This window comes from Ornithorhynchus anatinus, chromosome 9 (assembly GCF_004115215.2).
Source record: "Ornithorhynchus anatinus isolate Pmale09 chromosome 9, mOrnAna1.pri.v4, whole genome shotgun sequence".
NCBI classification, from domain to species: Eukaryota; Metazoa; Chordata; class Mammalia; order Monotremata; family Ornithorhynchidae; genus Ornithorhynchus; species Ornithorhynchus anatinus.
Window position 1 is genome coordinate 55,887,956 of NC_041736.1, and position 17,116 is coordinate 55,905,071.

The following is a 17,116-nucleotide window of genomic DNA, read 5'->3' on the forward strand; positions in this document are numbered from 1 at the left end:
GCCACATAATAATAATAATAATGGTATTTTTTAAACACTTAGCGTGTGCCTGGCACTCTACTAAGTGCTAGGGTGGGGTGGACACAGTCCCTGTCCCACTTGTCTGCTGTGTGACTTTGGACGAGTCATTCAATATCTCTGTCTCAGTCTCCTCATCTGTAAAATGGGGATTAATAATGATAATCATGGTGCTTGTTAAGTGTTCACTATGTGCCAAGTACTGTTCGAAGCGGTGGGGTAGATCCAAGTTAATCAGGTTGGACACGGTCCCCATCTCACATGGGGCTCACACTCAGGCTCTGCCACTTGTCAGCTGTGTGACTGTGGGCAAGTCACTTCACTTCTCTGTGCCTCAGTTACCTCACCTGTAAAATGGGGATTAACTGCGAGCCTCACGTGGGACAACCTGATGACCCTGTATCTACCCCAGCGCTTAGAACAGTGCTCTGCACATAGTAAGCGCTTAACGAATATCAACATTATTATTATTATCCCCATTTTACAGATGAGGTTACTGAGGCCCAGAGAAGTGAAGTGACTTGCCCAAAGTCACACAGCTGACGAGTGGCAGAGCCAGGATTAGAACCCATGACCTCTGACTCCCGAGCCCGGGCTCTTTCCACTAAGCCACGCTGCTTAGCTTGGGGCCTAGGAAGCAAGGGGTGGGGGGGGGAGCAGTTGGCCACAGGCTGGCTGGATCTGGCTCATACTGGCCTAAACTGGGTTTTCTTCACCTTAGTCACATTCATGGAAAGAGTATCAGTTAATCAATTAATCTTATTTATTAAGCATTTACTATATGTGCAGAGCACTGTACTAAACCTTTAACCGTCTTATAGATGTAGCTGGAAGTTCACGGAAAGAGTATGTCAATCAATCAATCTTATTTATTGAACATTTTATTATATGTGCAGAGCACTGTACTAAACCCTTAACTCTCCTATAGACGTAGCTGGAAGTATTCAAACCGATTTCACTTATGACCCAAGAATTATAATTAATTCTTCCTTGTTTCTTCCGTAAGCCAGCCTTTGAAGCTGAACAGAAATCAGCCCGGCTCTGAAAAAAGGGTGGAGAAAATTTGAGTCCAATTTTTTAAAATTTGAGGAATAGCTAGAGAAATGAGGCAAAAATTGGAACGTCACTGTAATTAAATGGTACTTTCCCAAGCGCTTAGTACAGTTCTCTGCACACAGTAAGCGCTCAATTAATACGATTGAATGAACGAACGAATAAATAACTAGAAGGATCCAGTTAATTGCTCTTATTGTTCATTTCGCTTAGTTTAGGCATACACTGCACAGCTCCAGATTCATTTAATCCGGGCCTCCGATCAGCTCCGCATTTCGGAGGAGCAGAACGAGCTGTTGTCCAGGATGTTTAAAAAGTCGATTATTATTCTTTAGGTGTGGCAGAATAATAACGATAATTACTGTCACCACTTAACCGGTGCCTTTCATCAACGGATCTCAAGGCACTTCAACGAAGTTGCTGCACATCGTTTGTGTGAATTCCTTTCTGGAAGACCAGAAAACCGGGAGACATATAATCAATGGTTAGCTATGCTAATTTTGTTTTCTTTAACAAATTCCAAATATAGGTCCCCCTTAAACAGCAGATTTTCTGAAGAGAAATGAATTTTAAGGCAGTATTCTAAAAGGAAGATTTTTTTATTGGAGGATTTTTTTTTAATCTTCATCAAAAAATATCCTGACCCAGATTGATTATCCCAAATCGTTTCGCCTCGTACATCTCAGACACGAAAGAGCAAGCAACTCGCTTGCCTTTTAAAAGTAATTAACAGGAGAATGACAGCATTTAAAATCATCATCGGGGGCCTACTGCATTTCATGGGCCAATCTGGGGGGAGCTGGTGTGAACAGAACATAATCATTTTAAAAAGAGAGGTTTCTGTTATTAGTCAGAGAGCTGTCGTGAGTAGACGAAGCCCCCCGCTGCAGAGACAAAGGACCGACAAAGTTACCTGTAGAGTTTTGGTGACGGAAAGAATGCAAACTGAAGGAATGAGGTGAACTTCTGGTTTACAGACTCAAACGCTCAGTGTTAAACCTGGCTGAGGGGAAAGCACTTTAGTCTGATAACCGGATTACTTAGAACAAAAATGGAGAAAATTAAGAACTGAAGAGCAGAAAATTAAGGTGGAATGCAATTTAAAGAGTAAGTAGATGATGTACACTTCCATTTTCATCCCCCACAGTGTCCAGCTAATTAAAATTACAATCAAAATGAAAGAGCCTAAACTTGTAAATATCTTTAGCTAATGATTTTGTCTTTCTAATCATCTTTGCATTCAAAGCCTTCTTTGATTCATTTAGGGCTTTACAATAAAAAGAAATTGTTTTTTTCTTCTCAGTAAAATCCTCCTTTTAATTTTCCCTTATCTGCTTCCCTTTCCATCATACGTTCGGTATTTTTTATCTTCCTGTTTTTTATACGAGATTCTTTCAGCTCATGTGTTTAATTTGCTTATTCCTTTGAACATACTTTAAGCAAGGAAAATTTTTTTATGTTCACATCCTAGTTTCATTCTCTCCTCTCATATCAAATCAAAAGAATTGTATGTGCTGAACTGAAAATATTATATCTTTTCCACAAACACATAATGAGTCGCTTATTATCTCGCCCATGAAGTCATGTAGTTGTGAGTGACTTCATAATCGGTGGGCTGAGTCCCAGAATCTTGTTTCGTACCTTTTCCTTTTTTAATCCGCTCATTAGTCCTTAACGATCCAACCAGAAGCGCAGCACAGTTCGTACCGGTCATTTTGGGGGCCGGATAAGCTCGTGCAATTCTACGGTTTGGGGCCAAATAAAAACTGATGGAACACTTTCATCAGCAGTTAAGACTTTACAACCCAACCACCAGCAGATGGAGATTTAAGATTTTCTTTATCCTGGGGAAAAGGTAGAGGTCAAATACGTGGTTCACGGCATCACTAAAATCCGCCATTTCCTCTTCATCCAAACTGCTACTCTGCCAATTCAAGCATTTATCCTATCCTGCCTTAATTACCGCATCAGCCTCCTCGCTGATCTCCCTACCTCCCGTCTCTCTCCGCTTTAGTCCGTACTTCACTCTGCTGCCTGGATTATATTTCCACAAAACCACCGAGCCCACGCTCCCCCGCTCCTCAAGAACCTCCAGCGGTTGTCCATCCTCCTCCATATCAAGCAGAAATTCCTTACCATTGGCTTTAAAGCGCTCAATCCCCTTCCTACCTCCTGCCTTACCTCTTTTATATCTTACCGCGATCCAGCCCGTGCACTTGGCTCCTCTACAACCAACCGACTCCTTGTGTTGACTGACCGATGCAGTTGCAACAAATCTGAACGAACAGAACATCCCTTAACTGCACAGTTGTCGAAACATACTAAGTGTCAATAGATACCGCTGGCATTAAAATGCCGCCGATGGAAGTTAGAGGCCACGGAATAGTAACACAGTAGGGCAGGGACTGTGACCGGTCTGAATACGGTGCATCTGCTCTACCACTTACTTGGCCCATAGCGAGCTTTTAACAAATCCCCAATCATTATTAGTAGTAACGCTGGAATGTATTCCAGTAGTGACTGGCCCACGTAAGGGCTTCTTAACAAATGCCATAATGATTATTATTATTATTCGTACTTACATTATTGTCCGTCTCCCTCGTTAGATCGTAAGCTCCTCACGGGCAGAGAACGTGGCTACCAGATCTATTTTATTGTACTCTCCCAAGTGTTTCGTACCGTGCTTTGTAGGTAGTAAGCGCCCGCTAATAACGCTGAGTGACACGTATTGAGTACCCGTTGGGTAAAACACACTGTACTAAGCATTTGGGAAAGTACCACACAGGCCCAAGTCACGTTCCCGGTCCATAAGAAGCGTCCACTCTAACGGGGGAGACGTAACGAGCGCTGCAAACTAGTGGATTACGTGCCGGGAGAGCATAAAAGGTGGGAAGTCCATTTACATGCGCTCCTCTTTTCTATTCAGTCAGAAGCCTCCCGATGAAAGGCTTGAAGGTGGATCGGATTTATTTCCCACCTCTCCGTATATGAGTGGGTGATTTATCTTTTCCCATTTCATCCGAGTGAGTTTAGTATTTAGAAGAGGTAATACACTGGCAGTCTCGCAAGATCTTGTTTTCTCATTTATTTACGTAGAGTCATCCTTCGTATTCGAAGAGGACACCGTCGCCGCCGAAGTTTGCTTACGGGAGCGAGAGCGGGACTGAAAAACCAGATGAGGGATTGATAGTTCCACACACACCGTGCCCACGCAAAAATGACCCTTCGCTGTGCTGTCGTGTTTGTTGTCGGCGGTGTCTGGCACCGTCTGCGTTCCCCGTCTTTGTCTAACGGTCCTCTCGAAGCTTCGGCTCAAAGAGTCGCTCCTTTCTTAATTACAGTGTTCCAAGCCAGTTTGTCTGCGTGAGTCGCCTCCCAGCTCTCAGGCGTGACGCCACGTTGGCTGAAGGGTCCCTTACTGCGTCCTTAAACGATTTTTCTCTCCCCCTCGTTTGGGTTACCCTACTTCAACTGACAATAGAGCAGTTGTTGGGGTTTCCTGCCGCTAGCCAGTGACCTCGCCCGGCCCGGCCCCGAAAGCCGTTCGAGAGAGAGGATTGGAACGCCCGTGGGCGGTGGCAAAACAGAACTTCCTTCCCACGATCTCGTCTCATTATTACAATTATTGTCCCGGCGGTTGTTACGGGCTTAACTATGTGTCAGGTGCTAAATGCTGGGGTAGAAAGGGGCGAATCGGGCAGGACACAATCCCTGTCCCACACGGGGCTCACAGTCTAAGAAGATGGGGGGCTGGGTATTTAAACCCCATTTTGCGATCGAGGAGACTGAAGCGCAGAGAAGCGAAGTGACTCGCTTCAGGTCACACAGCAAGCGTTGGACAGGGCCCGGATTAGGAACCGGGTCCTCCGAGTCCCAGGCCTGTGTTCTTTCCTCTAGGCCGTGCTGCTTCGCGGCGCTCGCTGCTGCTCTTCCACCTCAAAGGGGCAGAGCTGATGTCTGTAATAACGACGGCATTTGCTAAGCGCTTCCTATGTGCCAAGCACTGTTCTAAGCGCTGGACAGATGGCCAGGCTTGCAAACCACAGACAGTATCATGAGCAGCGTGGCTCAGTGGAAAGAGGCCGGGTTTGGGAGTCAGAGGTCATGGGTTCCAATCCCGACTCTGCCACTTGTCAGCTGTGGGACTGTGGGCAAGAAACTTCACTTCTCTGTGCCTCATCTGTAAAATGGGGATTAACTGTGAGCCTCACGTGGGACAACCTGATTCCCCGGTATCTGCCCCAGCGCTTAGAACAGTGCTCTGCACAGAGTAAGCGCTTAAAAAATACCAACATTACTATTATCTCTAAAGACTTTAAATTCGTTTCAAAGTCCAGTGTGATATTATGGGTACATTGTAACTGATAATCTCCCAGTGGATAGATTGGTTTTCCCGAACAGCGTCCTATTTCCGGGTCAGTTTAGCCATTCATTCAACCGTATTTATTGAGCGCTCACCGTGTGCAGAGCACTGTACTGAACGCTTGGGAAGTACAATTTAGCACCAAATAGAGACAATCCCTGCCCACAACGAGCTCGCGGTCTGAAGACTCTAGTCACCGCACCAGACTGTACACTTGATGCGGGCCGGGAACGTGTCTACCATCTCTCCTGTATTGAACTCCCCCGAGCCCTTAGTACAATGTACTGCACACGGTAAGCGCTCAATAAACACCACTGATTGATTACTGGGCCTTGCTTTGTCTTGGTCAAAAGAATTCTCCATTGGCATTTAGCGTTGTCTTGCCAGTGAAGGTCGATAGTAAAGATCTACAGGAAATCCAGGATACTTCTCCTTCATAGAATCTATCAAGCGCTTAGTACAGTGCTCTGCACATAGTAAACACTCAATAAATACCAGCGAATGACTGATTGATCGATTTCTGAGGAAGAAACGGAGGTTAGGGAAATTAAATGATGCGTCCTTCGTGGAACACAAAGGACTACGTGTGTCCTATTGCATTCAGATGCTTGATACGACTGGAATGTTACGGCACTCTCATTTACCGGTAGGGAAACCGAGTTAGGGGACACACTCCCAATCCAGAGAGGAGATGCAGTACCCTGTAGCCGCAGCACGGGCTTCCAAACAAACTTCGACGCCTTTTCGGACCGTTTCGACGACAAAGGAAAACGACTGCCGCGAATGGAAAGTAATTCAGGGCCGCCGGGCCCTTTAATCCAAAACCCCGCCAACTAGCATCCCGGGTATCAAGTCGAGGTACGTTCAGTTCGGATTACTAATTCAGTTGACACGGCTCACTGCCCGGCTATTGGACAGTTGCAAATCAGTTCGATTTCCTTAATCTTAAAAAGTTCTAAAGACCATTAAGTCCTTTGAATTAAGTCACCGATACCGCACAATGCTTGGTATTGTCCATACATCATCTCTCCCACGTTGACTGAATGTTCGGTAATTGCTACATGAAAATTACAGGACTCTCGAAGAGGAAAGGGAAAAACATAATGCTTGCGGCCAATTGTGTGGAATTGGAAGTCATAATGAAAACATCTTCCTGACCTTCCTCACTGATGAGGCACACGCTGAAGAATAAAGATCGAGGCTATTTTTTTTTTTGCTCCCACCTATCTACCGATGCTATGCTCATCTAGACGCTATCAAGGCTGTTTTTTTCTTTTTTAATGGTATTCGTTGATCGCTTGCTGTGGGTCAAACACTGTCCTAAGCACCGGGGGAGATGAAAGTGAACTAGGTTGGACACTTCCCTAGTTCCGCATGGGGCTCACGGTCTAAGTAGGAGGGAGAACCGAGGCCCAGAGCAGGTGAAGTGATTTGACCGAGGTCTCGCGGCAAGCAACTGGGAGAGGCAGGATTAGAGCTCAGGTCCTCTGACTCCCAAGCCCGTGCTCTGTCCACTTGGCCATGCTGCTTCTCTGGCACACTGTTGTCTGGCATCGAATGCTTATCCCAATAAGCTTTTTAAAATGTTGCCTTACCTGCTCCTCTTAACTGTGAGCCTGTTGTGGGCAGGGAATGTGTCTATTTGTTGTTGATGTATTATGCTCTCCCTAGCGCTTAGTACGGTGCTTTGCACACAGTAAGCGCTCAATAAATAGGAATGAATGAATGAATGAATGAATGAATGAAAGAAAGGGTTCTAAATCTGACCCTGCCACTTATCTGCTGGGTGATCTCGGGCAAGTCACTTAACTTGGCGGGGCAACCATTTCCTCGTCTGCAAAATGGGGATTTAATACCCCTTCTCCCTTCTTCTCAGACTGGGAGCCTCCCGCGGGATCTGATTATATCGTATCTACCCCAGCGCTTAGAACAGAGCTCTGCACATAATAAGTGCTCAATAAATACTACTGAATGAATGAATTCAAAATAGGATTTGCATAACCTTGCGTGAGATACTGAAGGATAGCTTTAAAATCCCTTTTACCTGAGCCGACATTTCTTTAGCCATAAAATCTCTTCAGCTACCTCTGAATTGCCTCAGTTGTCTTTTAATGACAAAATAACCAACACCTGAAAATTATGCCATTGTTTCCGAACTTCCTCTGAAACAGCAATTTCCCTCACAGACAGGAACCTGTCGACCATTTTCTTATTTACCGAAGTTCCCCATCAGTGAGCATGAAATAATGTTTGAGAGTTTTGTGCTCGCTGGAGTTAATTAGTAGGCAACACAGTCTCTGTCGTAATCAGGGGAAGAATTAGTGACCATCACACCCAAAACATTTCTGCAACGGCTCAGCTTTGCATTTCCTGCGTTTGGGGAATCGTGATTTTGCCTCCCTTGTTGATTGGCCTTACTTCGAGTATTTTATTTCTTGACCCTCAGCCAAGTTTCCACTAGAATACAGAAAACAGTATCGCCCAACCCGAGTTAACTAAATGCACTTTGCCCCTCACCTTCCCGAATTCTTCCGTTAATGAGGATAAAATCAGATGATGAAGAGCTTTTGAATATTTGACAAGAATTTAGCCTTTCCTACTCCGCTTGGGTAACTGCTACCTTCTCAAAGAAATACACGCCACATATTTTATAGGACTAAATGCCCCACATGGAACACTTGAGGGAGGAATGGGGCTACTTCCATTAATAATAATAACAATACTCATGGTATTTTTAGGGGTCAGAGGCACCTTAGCCAAATGAAGTAAGAATTGGATATGGAGATCATCTAATGCTCAATTCATTTCCCCCTCAAATACCCGATTGAGTAAAAATGTCATTTTCGTCTTAATTTACGATGCCCCAGATTTCTGTTGGGTTGTCCCATAAATTTTCTTATTTATTCTCTACAATATTTCCACGAGGTAGATGGGCCAGATACAGAAGGGAACACTGAGGCCTAGAAGGATTAAGCAAATCCCCCAAACGCACGGAGACTCGAGTGGCATAAATAGGATCAAAACTAAAATTAAGGTTTCTTGGTAGGTCGATTCCTAAACTCTCTCAAATGCGCACTTGACTTTGCCAGTATAAACCTGGACAGAATGATCCATTAGAGATGGAGTTTATTGACCAGTTCAGAAAGACATTATCATAATTTCAGCTTTTTACGAGACAATGAAGAAAAGCTTTAAAACTACAACTTTCAGGTTATCACATGTCCCTTAAGACGCAGAAGCCCGAGGCCAGTGACATGTTACTGGATAAATTGTTTTTAAAAGAGGTTATCAAAGCCTGCCAACATGTTTTATGAATAGAGAAACAAAGATTATTTGTGTTTGAGCTTTCTTCAAAGGGAGTATTTTTGTGAGCTAGTAAGTATATCCCATTCTAATCCAGCGGTAGGATAGGTTAGGGTAACGTGAAAATTCCCAGCAGTAAATAATAATCCTGGTCCGAACCAGAGGAATACGCTAATCTGCCGGTTGAGTTCTAACCCACCGGCAGGTGTGCGATTTGTATTTAATACAGTTTCCATTTTTCTCTACAGTGTCTTAAATCAAATACAAAACTTCGATAATAATAATAATAATGTTGGTAGATACAGGGTGATCAGGTTGCCCCATGTGGGGCTCAGAGTTTTAATCCCCATTTTACAGATGAGGCAACTGAGGCACAGAGAGGTTAAGTGACTTGCCCTCAATCACACAGCTGAGAAGCGGCAGAGCCGGGATTTAAATTTACTTCCCCAAAAGACAAAATGCACACATCCTTCTGGCCTTAAGGTGGTTCACTATTATAAAGGGTGGCTGGCATCTGGTTTTTAAGGTCTACCTTCCAAGCAGCGCGGCTCGGCGGAAAGAGCCCGGGCTTGGGGGTCAGAGGTCACGGGTTCTAATCCCGGCTCCGCCACCCGTCAGCTGTGTGACTCTGGGCAAGTCGCTTCACTTCTCGGTGCCTCAGTGACCTCATCTGTAAAATGGGGATGAAGACCGTGAGCCTCACGAGGGGCAACCCGATTATCCTGTATCTCCCCCAGCGCTTAGAACAGTGCGCGGCACATAGCAAGCGCTTAACAAATACCAACGTTATTATTGAAAGGGGCAAGCTCCAAAGAGGCGAGCTCTCGCAGGGGGAGCAAGAGCAGAAAAACACGAGAAGGCCAGACCCAAGCACAGTTAGAGACATCGGCGAGCTAGTTCTCGTTTAACAGAATAAGAGAAACGATGAAAAGGTCCCCTCTAGTATCTACTGAGAGCCTCCTATGTGCAAAACATTGTACAGAGCAATTGGGAGAGTTCAGTACAGACTCGGTAGGTAAGTTCCCTCTCCAAGGGAGCTTACGGTATAAAGAAGGAGTTTACAGGCTACAGCTTAGTGTGTTTTATATCAGCCTCGTCATTATTTAGCTGGTCTGTCTTGTCTACTGTGATTTACTTAGAGAAGCAGCGTGGCTCAGTGGAAAGAGCCCGGGCTTTGGGGTCAGAGGTCATGGGTTCGAATCCCAGCTCCGCCACTTGTCAGCTGTGGGACTGTGGGCAAGTCGCTTCACTTCTCTGGGCCTCAGTTCCCTCATCTGTAAAATGGGGATTAAGACTGTGAGCCCCACATGGGACAACCTGATTCCCCTGTGTCTACCCCAGCAGTTAGAACAGTGCTCTGCACATAGTAAGCGCTTAACAAATACCAACATCATTATTATTGTTATTACTTCGTTCCTTCTTCTTCTCTTCTCCTGCCTGCACATTATTTCAGTGACGGGCTCCCCGTTCAGTCTGTAAATTCCTTGGTGGCAGGGATGGGAAACTCCCTGTGGGGAGAAAACACAGAGACCACAGTTACCAACTCTGTTACCCTGTCCCCTCCCAGGACATCAGTAAAGTGTTCTGCGCAAAGCAGCCGCTCAGTAAATAATAATAATAATAAAAATAGTGTTGGTATTTGTTAAGCGTTTACTATGTGCAGAGCAGTGTTTTAAGCAATGGGGTAGATACAGGGTCATCAGGTTGTCCCACGTGAGGCTCACAGTCTTCATCCCCAGTTTACAGACGAGGGAACTGAGGCCCGGAGAAGGGAAGCGACTTGCCCACAGTCACACAGCTGACGAGTGGCAGAACCGGAATTCGAACCCGTGACCTCTCACTCCCAAGCCCGGGCTCGTTCCACTGAGCCACGCTGCTTCTCTAATAAATACAATTGATTTATTTGAGTGATCCTACCCGTACTATAGTCTCCCAAGCGCTTAGTACAGTATGCGCTCAACGGTGCCACTGATTGAGTCGCCGTTCGGGAAGGATGTGGCCCGAGGTGAGTTCAAATCCCGTTCCGGTCTTTGCCAGGACCAAGCGATCATCAGCATTTACTGAGTGCTTGTGGAGTAGCGGATAAGAACGTGGGCCCGGGAATCGGAAGGCTAAGGGTTCTAATTCCAGCTCCGCCGCCTGTCTGCCGAGCGATCTTGAGCAAGTTACTTCTCTGTGCCTCAGTTACCTCATCTCTAAAACGGGGCTCAGAGAAGCAGCGTGGCTCAGTGGAAAGAGCCCGGGCTTAGGAGTCAGAGGTCATGGGTTTGAATCCCGGCTCTGGCGCTTGTCAGCCGGGTGACTGTGGGCAAGTCACTTCACTTCTTTAGGCCTCAGTTCCCTCATCGGTAAAATGGGGATGAAGACTGTGAGCCTCACGTGGAACAATCTGATGACCCTGTATCTCCCCCAGCGCTTAGAACAGTGCTCTGCACGTAGTAAGCGCTTAACGAATACCAACGTTATTATTATTATTATTGAGACTGTGAGCCCGTCACTGGGCAGGGATTGTCTCTGTTGCCGAATTGTACATTCCAGCCGCTTAGTCCAGTGCTCTGCACATAGTAAGCGCTCAATAAATACTATTGAATGAATGAATGAATGTGGGACAGGGACTGTGTCCAACCTGATTTGCTTGTAGAGCGCCTGACACAGAGAAGCAGCATGGCTCAGAGGAACAAGCGCAGGCTTGGGAGTCAGAAGTCGTGGGTTCAAATCCCGGCTCTGCCGCTCGTCAGCTGTGTGACTACGGGCAAGTCACTTCACTTCTCTGTGCCTCAGTTTCCTCATCTGTACAGTGGGGATTAAGACTGTGAGCCTCACGTGGGACAACCCGACGACCCTGTATCTCCCCCAGTGCTTAGAACAGTGCTCTGCACATAGTAAGCGCTTAAAAAATGCCAACATTATTATTATAGCATGCGCTTAACGAGTACCACAACTTTATTATTATTATTGTGCTGTCCTCATTGTACTCAGCACAATGGAAAGTCACCTCTAGCCTTCAAAGATCCCGCCGCAATCACTCTCTTCAAGAACGCCCGAGAGAGGCCGGACTGTGGAAACTAACCGTGTCTCTCAGTGGTTTCTATTCCCGATAAGATGCTCGGCCAGAGTCTTTCTAGCCGGACACCGAAGAACGTAGTCAACCTTGATCTATTTGTATTGCGGTGTGACTTCAGGCCAAAATGTAACCCAGTCAAAGATTTTACTGTGCAGTAAATAGAGGAATCGATCAATTAATCCATCGTATTTATCGAGCATCTACTGCGTGCAGAGTGCTGTACTAAGTGCTTGGGAGAGTACAGTATAAAGTGCGGGGACCCCTACACTGTTTTCATCGACCTCTCAAAAACATCCGACGCCAGATGGTAATTATCCGACGGCTTCAATATTCTTTTTAAGTGGAAGAAAATCGCATCCCCAATCAAAAAATAGATATCATAAAAGAAAGTAAAAATACAGAAATCAATGAAAGCTATCCTGCCTTTTTTTTTATTTGCCTTCCCGAGTGAGCCACCAGCGACCGAGGAGATTTACAGATGTCCTTAGCCAGACACGTATTTCTTTTTCTACTGCCAGTAATCTTTCCCTTTTCTTCCAGGGGTGGAAGGCGCCACCTTATTATGTCAGTTTTAAAAGAAAGAAAATAAAAAAAGCAACTCCACAAATCCCTAGCTTCAGTTAAGCCAGGGAGAGATCATTGTGAATATTGACCACGAAAAGGTCGCACATATGGGGTAAAAGAAGGTATTTCAGGAGATCTGAAAGATTCTGATGAAAGGAACAGAGGTACATTATCAAGCAGTGGAGCTCCTTCCTTAATTCTATTTTAATTGTTTCTGCTTACTTCCTCATAAGCTCCTCAGCATTCATTCAACATTCCTACTACACCTCCGAGTACCACACTCCCCACTGGAACCCAATAATTAAACCTTTAGTGGAGATCTATTTTATTGTTTTTTTCTTCACGCGTGGTTCGGAACTGGAATTTCTGTTTTCGATAGCCCTGAGTACGGTTTCTTTTCTCTTAAACCTAACAAACGACAATAATAATGATTGTGTTATTTGTACTGTGCTCCAAGCACTGCGCTAAGCCCTGGCGTAGACACGATTCAGACTATTGATGGCAGTGTCTGTCAGTCTTTTTCATGTGCCCGAAAAGGCAGTGATTAAATGAAGTGGAGCCTTGACAGTTATTTGGTGAACTTAGCAATTTTTTAATTACATTTGTTAGGTCCTTAGTATGTGCCAGGCACCCTACTAAACCCTGGGATGGATATTAGCTAATAAGGTTGGACACAGTCCAAGTCCCACAGGGGGCTCACAGTCTTCATCCCCATTTTACAGGTGAGGGAACTGAGGCACAGAGAAGCCAAGTGACTTGCTCAAGGTCCTACAGCAGACAAGTGGCCGGGCTGGGATTAGAACCCAGGTCTTCCTGATTCCCAGGCCCGTGCTCGATTCACCAGGTCACAGTGCTTCTCATCCAAGACAATTTCGGTTTCAAAGAACCAACGTCTAAATTTCAGGATCATCCCACCTGGTCAGTCTGGTCTCCCCAGCTAAAAAATCATCCTCTACCAGGAACTTCCTCCTCATGTGACGTGTTCACAGTGCTGGGGGATTGAGGAGAGGGTGACTATCACGTCCTTAAATAAGATCACGTCCTTAAGGGGGATAGATCTGAGTATATTGACGATGCGGACGGGGGGGGGGGGGGTTATCTTAGTCAGGGGAGATCTTTTGGATGCAGTGTGATTTTAGGAGGGTTTTAAAGAGTGGGGAGAGTGGCAGAGCACTGTACGACCCACTTTGGAGAGTACAATATGACAGTACAAGGAATATACAGTCTAGACGGGGGCAGACGGCAATACAAATGAAAAAATGACAGATATTTCATAAGTGCTGTGGGGCCGGGAGGGGGGAAGAATCAAGGGATAAAGTCAGGGCGACGCAGAAGGGAGTACTTTCCGAGCGCTTAGTCCAGTGCTCTACCCACAGTAAGCACTCGGTAAATACGACTGAATGAATGAATGAGTGAATGAAAGGGAAAGAAAGGACGTAGTCTGGGAAGGCCTCGTGGAGGAGATGTGCCTTCACTAAGGCTTGGAAAGGGCGAGAGTCATTGTCTGCTAGATTTGAGGAGCCAGGGTGTTTCAGGTCCGGGACGGGATGTGGGTTGGGGGTCGGCGGTGAGGTAGGCGAGATCGAGGTACAGAGAGTAGGTCGGCGTTAGAGGAGCAAAGTGTGTGGGTTGGATCATAATAGGAAATCGGAGACAAAATGTCAGAATCAGGAGCTTTAGGTAGTGAATTATGCAAGTTCCCCACGATGACGCAAACTCTCTACTATCTGAATTCGGGAAAGGGTGGAAATGCTTAATTAGAACAAGACAGTGTGTTTGTGTGTGTATGCAAACCTCCTTTCTATTTTCCCGAAATGACAAGATTACAGCATGATGTTTTGTGATATTAAGTCCATGGCTTTTTAAAAGGCTTCCACTTTTCTTGGATTTAGTTAAGGTGTCTTTTTCTCACTTTTTCATTCAATAGTATTTATTGAGCGCTTACTATGTGCAGAGCACTTTCTACCCTTCTTTCCTCCATAATACCATCGAGGACAGTGAACCGCCCACATCGGTATGTTGTTAGGTGAGAAAAGGCGTTTTTACATAGTTCCATTTAAAAACTTAACCATGAAGAATCCCACTGCGATGATAAATTCAGTTTTAAATATCATTTCCGCCTGACCTTTTTGCCCTGTCTAGACCACAGAAAGTCTCAGGATTCCAAGATGATTTGAAGAGTTTGGTGGTGTCCCAAATAACCAGTTGGAGAACTCCGTTTTCTCCAGAGTATTCAGCCCGAACATTTAGCTGCGATTTTCAGGCAGGGTACCCTCTGGAGGGAAAATCTCCGGAGAGGGGGAAGCCGAGATAACCGTGGGGATAGACCTGACACAGATCCATAGAGTCGCAGCCCCCCAAAAGCTCTCCTATTAATATGAAACTCTCGCAGGATTTTCTACTGTGAGAAGCTCCCTCCGGTGAGAAATCCTAAACCGCAGCAAAATCCCCTGAGAATTTCCGCGGGGAAAACGGCAGCAGAAAAGCTGATTTTACTCCGGGAAATTTCGCCCGGGAGGTTTCGCTTGGTAATGAAGATATGCTAATAGTTCCGTCTCCCCTTTAATCTGGTCTCTAGTCAAAGTAAAGCCTCGGACAAATCTGTTCAGCCTGGATAAGGCTCGAGCAAATGCTCGCGTGGTGAGAGAATCGTCAATGAGCCTGGGAGATACCAGTCTTCACGTTAAGGAATGTTCTCTTCATCATCATCGTCATCACTATCGGTGTTCATTGAGCATTTTCTCCGTACGGGACATTTTACGCGGCGCTTTGGGAGAGTACGATAAAGCGGAGTTGGTTGACACCATCTCCGCCCACGAGGAGAAGAATTAGAAGTCTAGAATTTAAGTTGAAGTCTCTGTCCTTAGCAGGGCCTAGAATCCATTGTTAGTTTATTTTAGGGTATTTTTCGGGGGAAAGGCACACTGTAAATCATTTTACCTTGACTATAAGGTCCCGGAGGGCAGGGATCATGTCGACTAATTCTACTGTACTTTACAGGTATTAGTAAGGTACTCTGTGCACAGTGGGTGCTTAATAAATAGTAGCAGCGTGGCCTAGTGGCAAGAGCCCGGGCTTGGGAGTCAGAGGTCGTGGGTTCTAATCCCGGCCGCGCCACGTGTCGGCTGTGTGACCCGGGGCAAGTCACTTTACTTCTCTGGGCCTCAGTTCCCTCCTCTGTAAAATGGGGATTAAGACTGTGAGCCCCACGTGGGACAACCTGATTCCCCTGTGTTTACCCCAGCGCTTAGAACAGTGCTCTGCACATAGTAAGCGCTTAACAAATACCAACATTATTATTATTATTCTCTGGGCCTCAGTTCCCTCATCTGTAAACTGGGATTAAAACTGTGAGCCCCACTTGGGGCAACCTGATCACCTTCTATTGCCCTCCACCCCCAGGTCTTAGAACAGGGCTTTGCACATAGTAAGCACTTAACCAATACCATCACTATTATTCTCATATTATTGTATAGTTGTCTTGTTTTTGTCCATCTGTCTCCCCTGATTAGACTGTGAGCCCGTCAGTGGGCAGGGATTGTCTCTGTTGCTGAATTGTACATTCCAAGTGCTTAGTCCAGTGCTCTGCACATAGTAAGCGCTCAATAAATACTATTGAATGAATTAATAAATGATATATATGTATTATCATATTATTATTCTCCGGGCCTCAGTTCCCTCATCTGTAAAATGGGGATGAAGACGGTGAGCCCCATGTGGGACAACCTGGTGACCCTATATCTATCCCAGTGCTTAGAATAACAATGGGGGCATTTGTTAAGCGCTGACTATGTGCCAAGCACTGTTTTAAGAGCTGGCACTGTACAAGAACAGTGCTTGGCGCATAGTCAGCGCTTAACAAACGCTATTTCCATGATAGATCAGCGTTTGGCACATTGTGAATGCTTAACAGATACCATACCATTAATAATAATGATAATGATGTTGGTATTTGTTAAGCTTAACATTAATAATAATATAATACTAATTACTAATTATAAATAATCATGAGTGCTTAACAAATACCTACACCATCATTATTTTTATCATTAATATTATACTAATCAATCATATACTCGATATCAATTAATATTAATGCGATATAAATATAATATAAAAATAAAACATAGTTAATATATTGATAATATATTAACCGATGTGTAATTGATTAATATGTTAATTGACATTAATATATTGATGGTGTATATTATAGTATTGATATGTGATGTGTAATATAATACATTAGCCAATATTATTATTATTATTAATAATGATGGTGGTGGTATTTGTTAAGCTTAACATTGATAATAATTATTAATAATAATGATGATGGCATTTGTTAAGCGCTTTCTAGGTGCGGAGCACTGTTCTAAGCGCTGGGGGAGATCCAGGGTCATCGGGTTGTTCCCACGTGAGGCTCCCAGTCTTCATCCCCATTTTCCGGATGAGGTCACTGAGGCCCAGAGAAGTGAAGTGACTGGCCCAAAGTCACCCAGCAGAGAAGTGGCAGAGCCGGGATTATTATTACTAGGATTGGTAGAGCCCAGTGCTCTGCACGCAGTAAGCGCTCAATCAATAAGACTGAATGAATGAATGAACGGAATGAATGAATGAACTGGATGCCTGAATGAACGAATGAATGAAGTTTGCCGTCGGTCGGGCGTCGGTGGGGGGGGGGGCCGGGCGTCAGTGCGCATGCGCGGAGCTCCTCGCCGCCCCTTCCCCCCCCCGCGCGCGCGCGCGGGCCCACG